The sequence below is a fragment of the Delphinus delphis genome, chromosome 6, assembly GCF_949987515.2.
Source record: "Delphinus delphis chromosome 6, mDelDel1.2, whole genome shotgun sequence".
Classification (NCBI taxonomy): domain Eukaryota; kingdom Metazoa; phylum Chordata; class Mammalia; order Artiodactyla; family Delphinidae; genus Delphinus; species Delphinus delphis.
The window spans coordinates 31,486,645-31,499,490 of NC_082688.1; the positions used below are offsets into that span (position 1 = coordinate 31,486,645).

General features: G+C 38.0%; 1 protein-coding gene across 1 annotated transcript in view; it reads right to left on the minus strand.

Moving 5' to 3' along the window:
* Positions 1-12,846, minus strand: part of TMEFF1 (transmembrane protein with EGF like and two follistatin like domains 1) — a 94,551-nt gene that overhangs the window by 54,619 nt on the left and 27,086 nt on the right. The gene's annotated exons all lie outside the window — the stretch shown is intronic.

Sequence of the window (12,846 nt, forward strand, 5' to 3'; positions counted from 1 at the left end):
TCCATCTTTAGCATTTACATCTAGCCATAGTAAATTCTCAACAAACATCAGCTGGTTCTGCTACTGCTATTATCATTTCTGAGGCTTAAGTCTTGCCCAAGGTCACAGCTAACAAATGGAAGACCCACAACTCCTGACAAGTGATGTTCTCTAACCACTACACACCAGTTTTTCAGCAGGATCTCACTATATGTCACTTGGTGGTAGCGAGTAGGGGGCTTAAAACGGTGTAGGCAATGTCCCTGAAATGCAACCTAACGAGCACATACCAAGGAGTGAGCATGAGATGGGAGAAGCAGACCTACGGTTCTTAGGCCAGCCTGTTTCCAGAAGTCTCTTTTAAAAGCCTCTCATTATGCTATGGAAAAATTAAGGGATTTCGGCAATTTTAACAACATACGACTTCTGACTTGGGCACTGACTCTAACCTAAGGTCTGCCTCCTCTATACTGCCACTCTTGCTGGGGGAAAGAACTCTCCCCTACACCTTCTCTTTAGCTGCAAGAGTGATTTGAAGTAGTTTACAAAGGTGCAGCAGTGTACAACTCTGCAGCCACATCCATTCAAGCATTTATTGTATACCTACTGTGTGTCAGGAACTGTGCTGAATACAATAAATAATATTAACAAAGTTGTGATGGATTAATTTTATGTGTCAACTTGACTGGGCCCCAGGGTGCCTAGATTAAATATTATTTCTGGATGTATCTGTGAGGGTGTCTCTGGATGACATTAGCATTAAATCAGTGGACTGAACAAATGCCCTCTCCAATGTGGGTGGCATCATCCAATCCACTGAGGGTCTGAATAGACCAAGAGGTGAACGAAGGGAGAATTAACTCTCTGCCTGACTGGTGAGCTAGGACCTTGGTCTTCTCCTGGTTCTCAGGCCTTTGGACTCAGATGGGGACTTATATATCATCTCCCCTGATTCTCAGGCCTTCAGCCTTAGATTGGAACCACACCACCAGCCTTTCTGGGCCTCCAGCTTGCGGACTGCAGATTGTGGAACTTCTCAGTGTCCATAATTGAGTGAGCCAATTCCTTATAATCTCTTTCTCTCCTCTCTCTCTCCCTCTATATATCCTGTTGGTTCTGTTTCTCTGGAGAACTCTGACTAATACAAAGGTCTAATAAGTGGACACAGTACCTAGCAAGAGCAGACACTAAAAAACTCAGGAAAAAAGACATAGGCCCAAGAACTCCAGTCAGAAGAACAAAGAGAAAGAAAGAAGAAAGAAAACAGGGAAAAAGCCATATGCACTCCTCTTTGTATATTACCCAGGTTTTAATGAAAAGATGCAACACTGATCATTTTTCTTTGTTCAACATTAATAAAAGCAGCTTTGTTTATATATGTGGCAAGATACAATAGCTCTTATCAACAGGCTGAACAAAACGATTTTAGAATTTTAAATCCTGTTATTATCTGTTAAAATGTGTTTAAATTATGTCCCAGAAAGCTTATATTAACACTGAAAGCATGAGGAATCATAAGGGGTTTTTTTTTGAATTTTATATTTTATACAGCAGATTCTTATTAATATCTCTTTTATATGTATTACTGTATACATATCAACCCCAATCTCCCAATTCATACCACCACCACCACCCTCCCCCCACTTTCCCCCCTTGCTGTCCATACTTTTGTTCTCTACATCTGTGTCTCTATTTCTGCCTTGCAAACTGGTTCATCTGTACCATTTTTCTAGATTCCACACACATGCGTTAATATACAATATTTGATTTTCTCTTTCTGACTTACTTCATTCTGTATGAGTCTCTAGGTCCATCCACATATCTGCAAATGGCACAATTTCATTCCCTTTTATGGCTGAGTAATATTCCACGGTATATATACATCTTCTTTATCCATTCGTCTGTTGATGGGCATTTAGGTTGTTTCCATGACCTGGCTACTGTAAATAGTGCTGCAATGAACATTGGGGTGCATGTGTCTTTTTGAATTATGGTTTTCTCTGGGTATATGCCCAGTAGTGGGATTGCTGGATCATATGGTAATTCTATTTTTAGTTTTTTAAGGAACCTCCATACCGTTCTCCATAGAGAATTGATCCAGTGGCTGGATCAATTTACATTCCCACCAACAGTACAAAAGGTTTCTCTTTTCTCCACATCCTCCTCAGCATTTGTTGTTTGTAGATTTTCTGATGAGGCCCATTCTAACTGGTATGAGGTGATACCTCATTGTAGTTTTGATTTGCATTTCTCTAATAATTAGTGATGTTGAGCAGCTTTTCATATTTCTCTTGGTCATCTGTATGTCTTCTTTGGAGAAATGTCTATTTAGGTCTTCTGCCCATTTTTTGATTGTGTTGTTTGTTTTTTCAATATTGAGCTGTATGAGCTGTTTATATATTTTGGAGATTAATCCTTTGTCCATTGATTCGTTTGCAAATATTTTCTCCCATTCTGAGGGTTGTCTTTTTGTCTGGTTTATACTTTCCTTTGCTGCGCAAAAGCTTCTAAGTTTCATTAGGTCCCATCTGTTTATTTTTGTTTTTATTTCCATTACTCTGGGAGGTGGGTCAAAAAATATCTTGCCACAATTTATGTCAAAGAGTGTTCTTCCTATGTTTTCCTCTAAGAGTTTTATAGTGTCTGGTCTTACATTTAGGTTTTTAATCCACTTTGATTTGATTTTTGTGTATGGTATTAGGGAATGTTCTAATTTCATTCTTTTACATGTAGCTGTCCAGTTTTCCCAGCACCACTTATTGAAGAGACTACCTTTTCTCCATTGTATATCCTTGCCTCCTTTGTCATAGATTAGTTGACCACAGGTGCATGGGTTTATCTCTGGGCTTTCTATCCTGTTCCATTGATCTATATTTCTGTTGTTATACCAGTACCATATTGTCTTGATTACCGTAGCTCTGTAGTCTGAAGTCATGGAGTCTGATTCCTCCAGCTCCATTTTTGTCCCTCAAGATTGCTTGGCTATTAGGGGTCTTTTGTGTCTCCATATAAATTTTAAGATTTTTTTGTTCTAGTTCTATAAAAAATGCCATTGTTAATTTGATAGGGATTGCACTGAATCTGTAGATTATTTTGGGTAGTATAGTCATTTTCACAATGTTGATTCTTCCCATCTAAGAACATGGTATATTTCTCCATCTGTTTGTATCATCTTTCATTTCTTTCATCAGTGTCTTATAGTTTTCTACATACAGGGCTTTTGTCTCCCTAGGTAGGTTTATTCCTAGGGATTTTATTCTTTTTGTTGCAATGGTGAATATGACTGCTTCCCTAATTTCTCTTTCCGATCTTTCATTGTTAGTGTATAGGAATTCAAGAGATTTCTGTGCATTAATTTTGTATCCTGCAACTTTACCAAATGCATTGATTAGCTCTAGTAGTTTTTTTGGTGGCATTTTTAGGATTATCTACGTATAGAATCACATCATCTGCAAACAATGACAGTTTTACTTCTTCTTTTCCATTTGTATTCCTTTTATTTCTTTTTCTTCTCTGATTGCCCTGGCTAGGACTTCCAAAACTATGTTGAATAATAGTGGCGAGAGTGGACATCCTTGTCTTGTTCCTGATCTTAAAGGAAATGCTTTCAGCTTTTCACCATTGAGAATGATGTTGGCTGTGGATTTGTTGTATATGGGCTTTATTATGTTTTTCTGTCTTGTTTTGTTTTTAATTTTATTTATTTATTTTAATTTTTGGCCGCGTTGGGTCTTTGTTGCTGCGCACAGGCTAAGCGACGAGCAGGGGCTATTCTTCATTGAGGTGCCCAGGCTTCTCATCGGGTGGATTCTCTTCTCACAGAGCACAGGCTCTAGGCGTGCGGGCTTCAGTAGTTGTGGCACTCAGGCTCAGTAGTTGTGGCTCACGGGCTCTAGAGCGCAGGCTCAGTAGTTGTGATACATGGGCTTAGTTGCTCCACGGCATGTGGGACCTTCCCAGAGCACGGCTCAAACCCATGTCCCCTGCATTGGCAGGCAGATTCTTAAACAATGAGCCACCAGGGAAGCCCAGCCTTTATTATGTTGATGTAGATTCCCTCTATGCCCACATTCTGGAGAGTTTTTATCATAAATGGATGTTGAATTTTGTCAAAAGCTTTTCCTGCATTTATTGAGATGATCATATGGTTTTTATTTTTCAATTTGTTAATATGGTGTATCACATGGATTAATTTGCATACATTGAAGAATCCTTGCATCCCTGGGATCAATCCCACTTGATCAGGGCGTATGATCCTTTTTTTTTAAAATAGATCTTTATTGGAGTATAATTGCTTCACAATACCATGTTAGTTTCTGTTGCACAGCAAAGCAAATCAGCCATATACATACACATGTCCCCCTAACCCCTCCCTCTTGAGCCTCCCTCCCATCCTCCCTATCCCACCCCTCTAGGTCATCGCAAAGCACCGAGATGATCGCTCTGTGCTGTGCTGCTGCTTCCCACTAGCTATCTATTTTACATTCAGTAGTGTATATATGTCGATGCTACTCTCACTTCACCCCAGCTTCACCCTCCCACCCCATGTCATCAAATTCATTCTCTATGTCTACCTCTTTATTCCTGCCCTGCAACTAGGTTCACCAGTACCATTTTTTTTTTTAGATTCCATATATATATGTTTGCATACGGTATTTGTTTTTCTCTGACTTACTTCATTCTGTATGACAGATTCTAGGTCCATCCACCTCACTACAAATAACTCAATTTCATTTGTTTTTATGGCTGAGTAATATTCCATCGTATATATGTGCCACATCTTCTTTATCCATTCATCTGTTGATGGACATTTAGGTTGGTTCCATGCCCTGGCTATTGGAAATAGTGCTGCAATGAACATTGGGGTACATGTCTCTTTTTGAATTAAGGTTTTCTCAGGGTATATGCCCAGTAGTGGGATTGCTGGGTCGTATGGTAGCTCTATTTTTAGATTTTTAAGGAACCTCCATACTGTTTTCCATAGTGGTTGTATCAATTTACATTCCCACCAATAATGTAGGAGGGTCCCCTTTTCACCACACCCTTTCCAGCATTTATTATTTCTAGCTTTTTGATACTGGCCATTCTAACTGGCGTGAGGTGATACCTCATTGTAGTTTTGATTTGCATGTCTCTATTAATAAGTGATGTTGTGCATCTTTTCATGTGCCTCTTGGCCATCTGTATGTCTTCCTTGGTGAAATGTCTATTTAGGTCTTCCGCCCATTTTTTTACTGGATTGTTGATTTTTTTTTGATATTGACCTCCTTTGTCTGTTGTTTCATTAATCCTTTGTCTGTTGTTTCATTTGCAAATATTTTCTCCCATTCTGATGGTTGTCTTTTCATTTTGTTTATAGCTTCCTTTGCTGTGCAAAAGCTTTTAAGTTTCATTTGGTCCCATTTGTTTATTTTGTTTTTATTTCCATTACTCTAGGAGGTGGGTCAAAAAAGATCTTGCTGTGGTTTATGTCAAAGAGTGCTTTTCCTATGTTTTCCTCTAAAAGTTTTAAAGTGCTCATCTTACATTTCAGTCTTTAATCCATTTTCAGTTTATTTTTCTGCATGGTGTTAGGGAGTGTTCTAATTCCATTCTTTTACATGTAGCTGTCCAGTTTCCCCAGAACACCACTTATTGAAGAGACTACCTTTTCTCCATTGTATATCCTTGCCTCCTTTGTCATGGATTAGTTGACCACAGGTGCATGGGTTTATCTCTGGGCATTCTATCCTGTACCATTGATCTATATTTCTGTTTTTGTGCCAGTACCATACTGTCTTAATTACTGTAGCTTTGTAGTATAGTTTGAAGTCAGGGAGCCTGATTCCTCCACCTCCATTTTTCTTTCTCAAGATTGCTTTGGCTATTCAAGGTCTTTTGTGTTTGCATACGAACTGTAAGGTTTTTTGTTCTAATTCTGTGAAGCATGCCACTGGTAGTTTGATAGGGATTGCACTGAATCTGTAGATTGCTTTGAGTAATATAGTCATTTTCACAATATTGATTCTTCCAATCCAAGAACATGGTATATTTCTCCAACTGTTTATGTCATCTTTAATTTCTTTCATTAGTGTTCTATAGTTTTCTAAGTACAAGTCTTCCACCTCTTTAGACAGGTTTATTCCTAGGTATTTTATTCTTTTTGTTGCAACAGTAAATGGGAGTGTTTCCTTAATTTCTCTTTCTGATTTTTCATTGTTGGTGTATAGGAATGCCAGAGATTTCTGTGCATTAATTTTGCATCCTGCAACCTTATGGTGTATGATCCTTTTAATGTGTCGTTGGATTCTGTTTGCTATTATTTTGTTGAGGATTTTTGCATCTATATTCATCAGTGATAGTGGTCTGTAATTTTCTTTTCTTGTAGTATCTTTGTCTGGTTTTGGTATCAGGGTGATCATGGCCTCATAGAATGGGTTTGGGAGTGTTCCTTCCTCTGAAATTTTTTGGAAGAGTTTGAGAAGGATGGGTGTTAGCTCTTCTCTAAATGTTGGATAGAATTCACCTGTGAAGCCTTCTGGTCCTGGACTTTTGTTTGTTGGAAGATTTTTAATCCCCGTTTCAATTTCATTACTTGTGATTGGTCTGTTCATGTTTTCTATTTCCTGCTGGTTCAGTCTTGGAAGGTTATACCTTTCTAAGAATTTGTCCATTTCTTCCAGGTTGTCCATTTTATTGGCATGGAGTTGCCTGTAGTAGTCTCTTATGATGCTTTGTATTTCTGCGGTGTCCGTTGTAACTTCTCCTTTTTCATTTCTAATTTTATTTATTTGAGTCCTCTCCCTCTTTTTCTTGATGAGTCTGGCTAAAGGTTCATCAAATTTGTTTATCTTCTCAAAGAACCAACTTTTAGTTTTATTGATCTTTGCTATTGTTTTCTTTGTTTCTGTTTCATTTATTTCTGCTCTGGTCTTTATGATTTCTTTCTTCTACTAACTTTGGGTTTTGTTTGTTCTTTCTCTAGTTCCTTTAGGTGTAAGGTTAGATCGTTTATTTGAGATTTTTCTTGTTTCTTGAGGTAGGATTGTATTGCTATAAACTTCCCTCTTAGAACTGCTTTTGCTGCATCCCATAGGTTTTGGATCGTCGTATTTTTGTTGTCATTTGTCTTTAGGTATGTTTTTATTTCCTCTTTGATTTCTTCAGTGATTTCTTGGTTATTTAGTAACGTATTGTTTAGCCACTATGTGTTTGTATTTTTTATGCTTTTTTCCCTGTAACTGATTTCTAATCTCAAAGCATGGTGGTCCTAAAATATGCTCAATATGATTTCAATTTTCTTAAATTTACCAAGGCTTGATCTGTGACCCAAGATGTGATCTATCCTGGAGAATGTTCATGTGCACTTGAGAAGAAAGTGTAATCTGCTGTTTTGGGATGGAATGGCCTATAAATATCAATTAAATCTATCTGGTCTATTGTGTCATTTAAAGCTTGTGTTTCCTTATTAATTCTCTGTCTGGATGATCTGTCCATTGGTGTAAGTGAGGTGTTAAACTCCCCCACTATGACCGTGTTACTGTCGATTTCCTCTTTTATAGCTGTTAGCAGTTGCCTTATGTACTGAGATTTATAACTGTTATATCTTCTTCTTGGATTGATCCCTACTACAATTATGTAGTGCCCTTCCTTGTCTCTTGTAAAATTCTTTATTTTAAAGTCTATTTTATCTGATATGAATATTGCTACTCCAGCTTTCTTTTGATTTCCATTTGCATGGAACATCTTTTTCCATCCCCTCACTTTCAGTCTGTATATGTCCCTAGGTCTGAAGTGGGTCTCTTGTAGACAGCATATATATGGCTCTTGTTTTGGTAGCCATTCAGCAAGCCTGTGTCTTTTGGTTGGAGCATTTAATCCATTTGTGTTTAAGGTAATTATCAATATGTATGTTCCTATTACTATTTTCTTAATTGTTATGGGTTTGTTTTTGTAGGTCCTTCTCTTCTTTTGTGTTTCCCACTTAGAGAAGTTCCTTTAGCATTTGGTGTAGAGCTGGTTTGGTGGTGCTGAATTCTCTTAGCTTTTGCTTGTCTGTAAAGCTTTTGATTTCTCCATCGAATCTGAATGAGATCCTTGCTAGGTAGAGTAATCTTGGTTGTAGGTTCTTCCCTTTCAGCACATTAAATATATTGTGCCACTCCCTTCTGGCTTGTAGAGTTTCTGCTAAGAAATCACCTGTTAACCTTATGGGAGTCCACTTGTATGTTATTTGTCATTTTTCCCTTGTTGCTTTTAATAATTTTTCTTTGTCTTTAATTTTTGTCAGTTTGATTACTATGTGTCTCGGCATGTTTCTCCTTGGGTTTATCCTGCCTGGGACTCTCTGCGTTTCCTGGAGTTGGGTGGCTATTTCCGTGTTAGGGAAGTTTTCCACTGTAATCTCTTCAAATATTTTCTCAGGTCCTTTCTCTCTCTCTTCTCCTTCTGAGACCGCTATAATGTGAATATTGGTGCATTTCATGTTGTCCCAGAGATCTCTTAGGCTGTATTCATTTCTTTTCATTCTTTTCTCTTTATTCTGTTCCATGGCATTGAATTCCACCATTCTGTCTTCCAGGTCATTTATCCATTCTTCTGCTTCAGTTATTCTGCCACTGATTCCTTCTATTTTATTTTTCATTTCAGTTATTGTATTGTTCATCTCGTTTGTTTGTTTGTTCTTTAATTCTCCTAGGTGTTTGTTCTTTAATTCTTCTAGCTCTTTGTTAAACATTTATTGCATCTTCTCGATCTTTGCCTCTATTCTTTTTCCGAGGTCCTGGATCATCTTCACTATCATTATTCTGAATTCTTTTTCTGGAAGGTTGCCTAGCTCCAGTTCATTTAGTTGTTTTTCTGGGGTTTTATCTTGTTCCTTCATCTGGTACATAGTCCTCTGCCTTTCATTTTGTCTGTCTTTCTGTGAATGTGGTTTTCATCCACAGGCAGGATTGTAGTTCTTGCTTCTGCTGTCTGCCCTCTGGTGGATGAGGCTATCTAAGAGGCTTGTGCAAGTTTCCTGATGGGAGGGACTGGTGGTGGGTAGAGCTGGGTGTTGCTCTGGTGGGCAAAGCTCAGTAAAACTTTAATCTGATTGTCTGCTGATGGGTGGGGCTGAGTTCCCTCCCTGTTGGTTGTTTGGCCTGAGGTGACCCAGCACTGGAGGCTACAGGCTCTTTGGTGGGGCAAATGGCCAGCTTTGGGAGGGCTCATGCCAAGGAGTACTTCCCAGAACTTCTGCTGCCAGTGTCCTTGTCCTCACAGTGAGCCACAGCCACCCCCCGCCTCTGCAGGAGACGTTCCAACACTAGCATGTAGGTCTGGTTCAGTCTCCAGTGGGGTCACTGCTCCTTCTCCCTGGGTCCTGATACACACACTACTTTGTGTGTGCCCTCCAAGAGTGGAGTCTGTTTCTCCCAGTCCTGTAGAAGTCCTGCAATCAAATCCCACTAGTCTTCAAAGTCTGATTCTCTGGGAATTCCTCCTCCCGTTGCTAGACCCCCAGGTTGGGAAGCCTGATGTGGGGCTCAGAACCTTCACTCCAGTGGGTGGACTTCTGTGGTATAACTGTTCTCCAGTTTGTGAGTCACCCACCCAGCAGTTATGGGATTTGATTTTATTGTGATTGCGCCCCTCCTACCATCTCGTTGTGGCTTCTCCTTTGTCTTTGAACATGGGGTATCTTTTTTGGTGAGTTCCAGTGTCTTCCTATCGATGACTGTTCAGCAGTTAGCTGTGATTCATGTGTTCTCGCAGGAGGGAGTGAGCACATGTCCTTCTACTCCGACATCTTGAACCAATCTCCTCATAAGCAAGGTTTTTAAATGAATCGAAAGATACTGCTAAAGCATTCGGCAGAGTAGTGTTTAATGGGCATGTGAGGTCATTGTTCTTAAACTGGCACAAACCTAAGTCTAACTTGAACAGATTTATAAGCTTGTAAGAAGGCAGAGGAGTCAAAGGAAGGTTCGCTCAGCAGCAGGATCAAATCACACTATAAGCCCTTAGGCAGTTTGCTCCTACAAGGCAAGCAACTTGTCTTGAAACATCCTTATATCCCTAGCACCTAGCCTAGTGCCTAGCACAAAGTAAGCACTGGATAAATGTCTACCGATCTAAACTCCTAACTTTTATTTTCCTTTCTTGCTTTGCCACAAGGTAAGAATACAAGGGATTCCAGACAGATCATGAGAAGATTCTCTAGCTGGTCAAAAGGTCAAAAAGGCTTCATAATCTTAGAGTTGCAGAGAAAGACTTTCAAAGAATGAACAGCAGAATCATAAAGACAAATATAAATATGAAATGAAAATTTTAAACTTCTTTATATCAGAAAATATAAACAAAATGAAAATTAAAATGACACTAGGATAACTTTTTTAAAACACAGAACTCTTTTTATTAATCTATATAAACTAAAAGTAACCATCTCTAAGGTAAATACTATTAAGTGATTTAGTACTTAAAAGAGAAATTAAAACACCTATGTGTTTGTATAACAGAATATTTCTAGAAGGAAGTTTAAGAATTCACAGATGTTGCAACTGGTATTCTAGAATGGAAGGAAGACATTTTTTCATTATATTATATATCTTATAAAATGTTTCAGTTGCTTACTATGGGCATATATCACTCTTCTAAAAAATGTATCAAAATGGAACCTACATCACAGGTTCTCATGAGAGTTTATGAGTTATGTAAACTTATATATATATATATATAAAATATTTAGAATAGTCAATGGATATAAAATGCTCAGCACAGTAAGCAATATTTTAAGGACACAAATAGTATATTATATATAGTGTATACACATGTCTGCCCAAATCAACACAAGGGAAAAAGAAAATACTAAAAATGAACAAAGAATATGAAATATTAATTCACAAAAAATGGTCAATAAGTTTATGACACATTTCCAATTTCCCTAGTAATCAAATGCAAATAAAAAAGCTTTTTCCCTTTCAGATTTATATAATTTTAAAGGACTGACAAAATCCACTACCAAGAGGTTGAAAGGAGACAAGCAGCCTGATACACTGCTCTTAGTGAGAATGTTAATCTGTACATGAACATCTCATTGGCCCAACAATTCCATGTCAAAGAATTTAACCTAAGGAAATATAAGACAGTTGGAAGAAGGGAACAGCCCCAGTTTTCCCCATACAGGATGCCTGAAACACCAACAAAAACCTGCAATCTTTGTGGCATGAAGAACCAAAGCCACTGGAAAGTGAGAGAGAAAATCCCAGAAAGGAGAGAGGGAGCACAGAGTCCCAGATTCTGTGGCTGACCTCTGAACCAAGCACTCATGAGGCACACTCCAAGTAGCCCAGCTAAGACTAAAAGAAATGATATTTGTGTTTCTACCCCCAACGGGAAAAACAGAGTCTGCAGTGTAAGTTCAGCCAATTTAACTGTTTCAAAAATGACAATACTCAGAGGAACATAATTCAAACACTCGAAAACATATCATTCACAATGTGTAGGATATATTCAAAATAAATATGAATAAAAACACAAGAAAATATAATGTATTCTCAAATGAAAAGGCAATCAACAGAGATGATCCCTAAGATGTCCCAGACATTGAAATTGGCAAAGATTTTTAAAGCAGCAATACCTATGCTCAAGGAAAATATTCTTGTAATGAATGAAAAGACAGGAAATCTCAGATAAATAGAAACTATAAATTCTTAATAAAATATCTGAAATTAAAGACTCACTGGATGGGCAGAATGGAGATGACAGAAGAAAGGATTAGTGACCCTTGAGATAGGTCAATAAAACCTATATAACGTGAAGAATAGGAAGAAGTAAAAGTTCACGAGGGCTTGGTATACACCATGTACACCAACACCTTCTTTTAAGGAAAGAAGCCCACATTAGTTACTATCATTTTTAAGAAGGTTTCGGGAGAAGGAGGGCAGTCAGACACATCACCACCTATTTTTTAACTTAATTTTTATTTTATATTAGAATATAGTTGATGTACAATTTTGTGTCAGTTTCAGGTGTACAGCAAAGTGATTCAGTTATACGTATACATATATCCATTCTTTTTCAGATTCTTCTCCCATGTAGGTTATTACCGAATAGAGTTCCCTGTGCTATACAGTAGGTCCATGTTGATTATCTATTTTATATATAGTAGTTACACTGGCCTGACTATTGTTACATGAGCAACCATGGAGGGGTGGGCACAAGGTTAGCTAAGCGACTTCAAAGGTGGCTAGTGTGAATAAATAGTGGATTGTAAAGTCCCTTTTGACCAAGAACAACCTTTTTGGCTGGTCAACAGTACACTCCCCAACACTTCCTCCTTTACTTAAAATTTCTACTTCTTTTAATGAAAATAAACATGATAGTTAATAGTTTTCAAAAAGGCTTCATATTCAAGCTCCCTTTCTGATTTTAATTCTCATTACAATATCATAAGAAAGGGTGGGAAATACGCCTTCTCTTTTCAGATGGATCATACAAAAACATGCCTGAAGTTATAGGGTTACTAGAAGTAACTGACTATCCTATGCTTTTATTCCTGATCTGTTCCCTTTCCTACCTTTAAAATCCAAAATGTGGGTACAGTTAGAATAAGATTATGAGTTTAAAAAATTCTAGTTCCTTCTTTGTCTCATCTCAAATCCTTAATAAGGGACCATCTTGTGAACAATATTCTGAAGCCAGATTATAACTTAATCATGGAAAATAAACAACAAAAAAGAATTGAGGGAATTCCCTGGTGGTCCAGTGGTTAGGATTGTGCGCTTTCACTGCCTAGGGTGCAGGTTCAATCCCTGATCAGGGGACTAAGATCCCTTAAGCCAGGTGGTGCAGCCAAAAAAAAAAAAAAGAAGAAGAATTGAATGTAACACATTTCATTTCCAT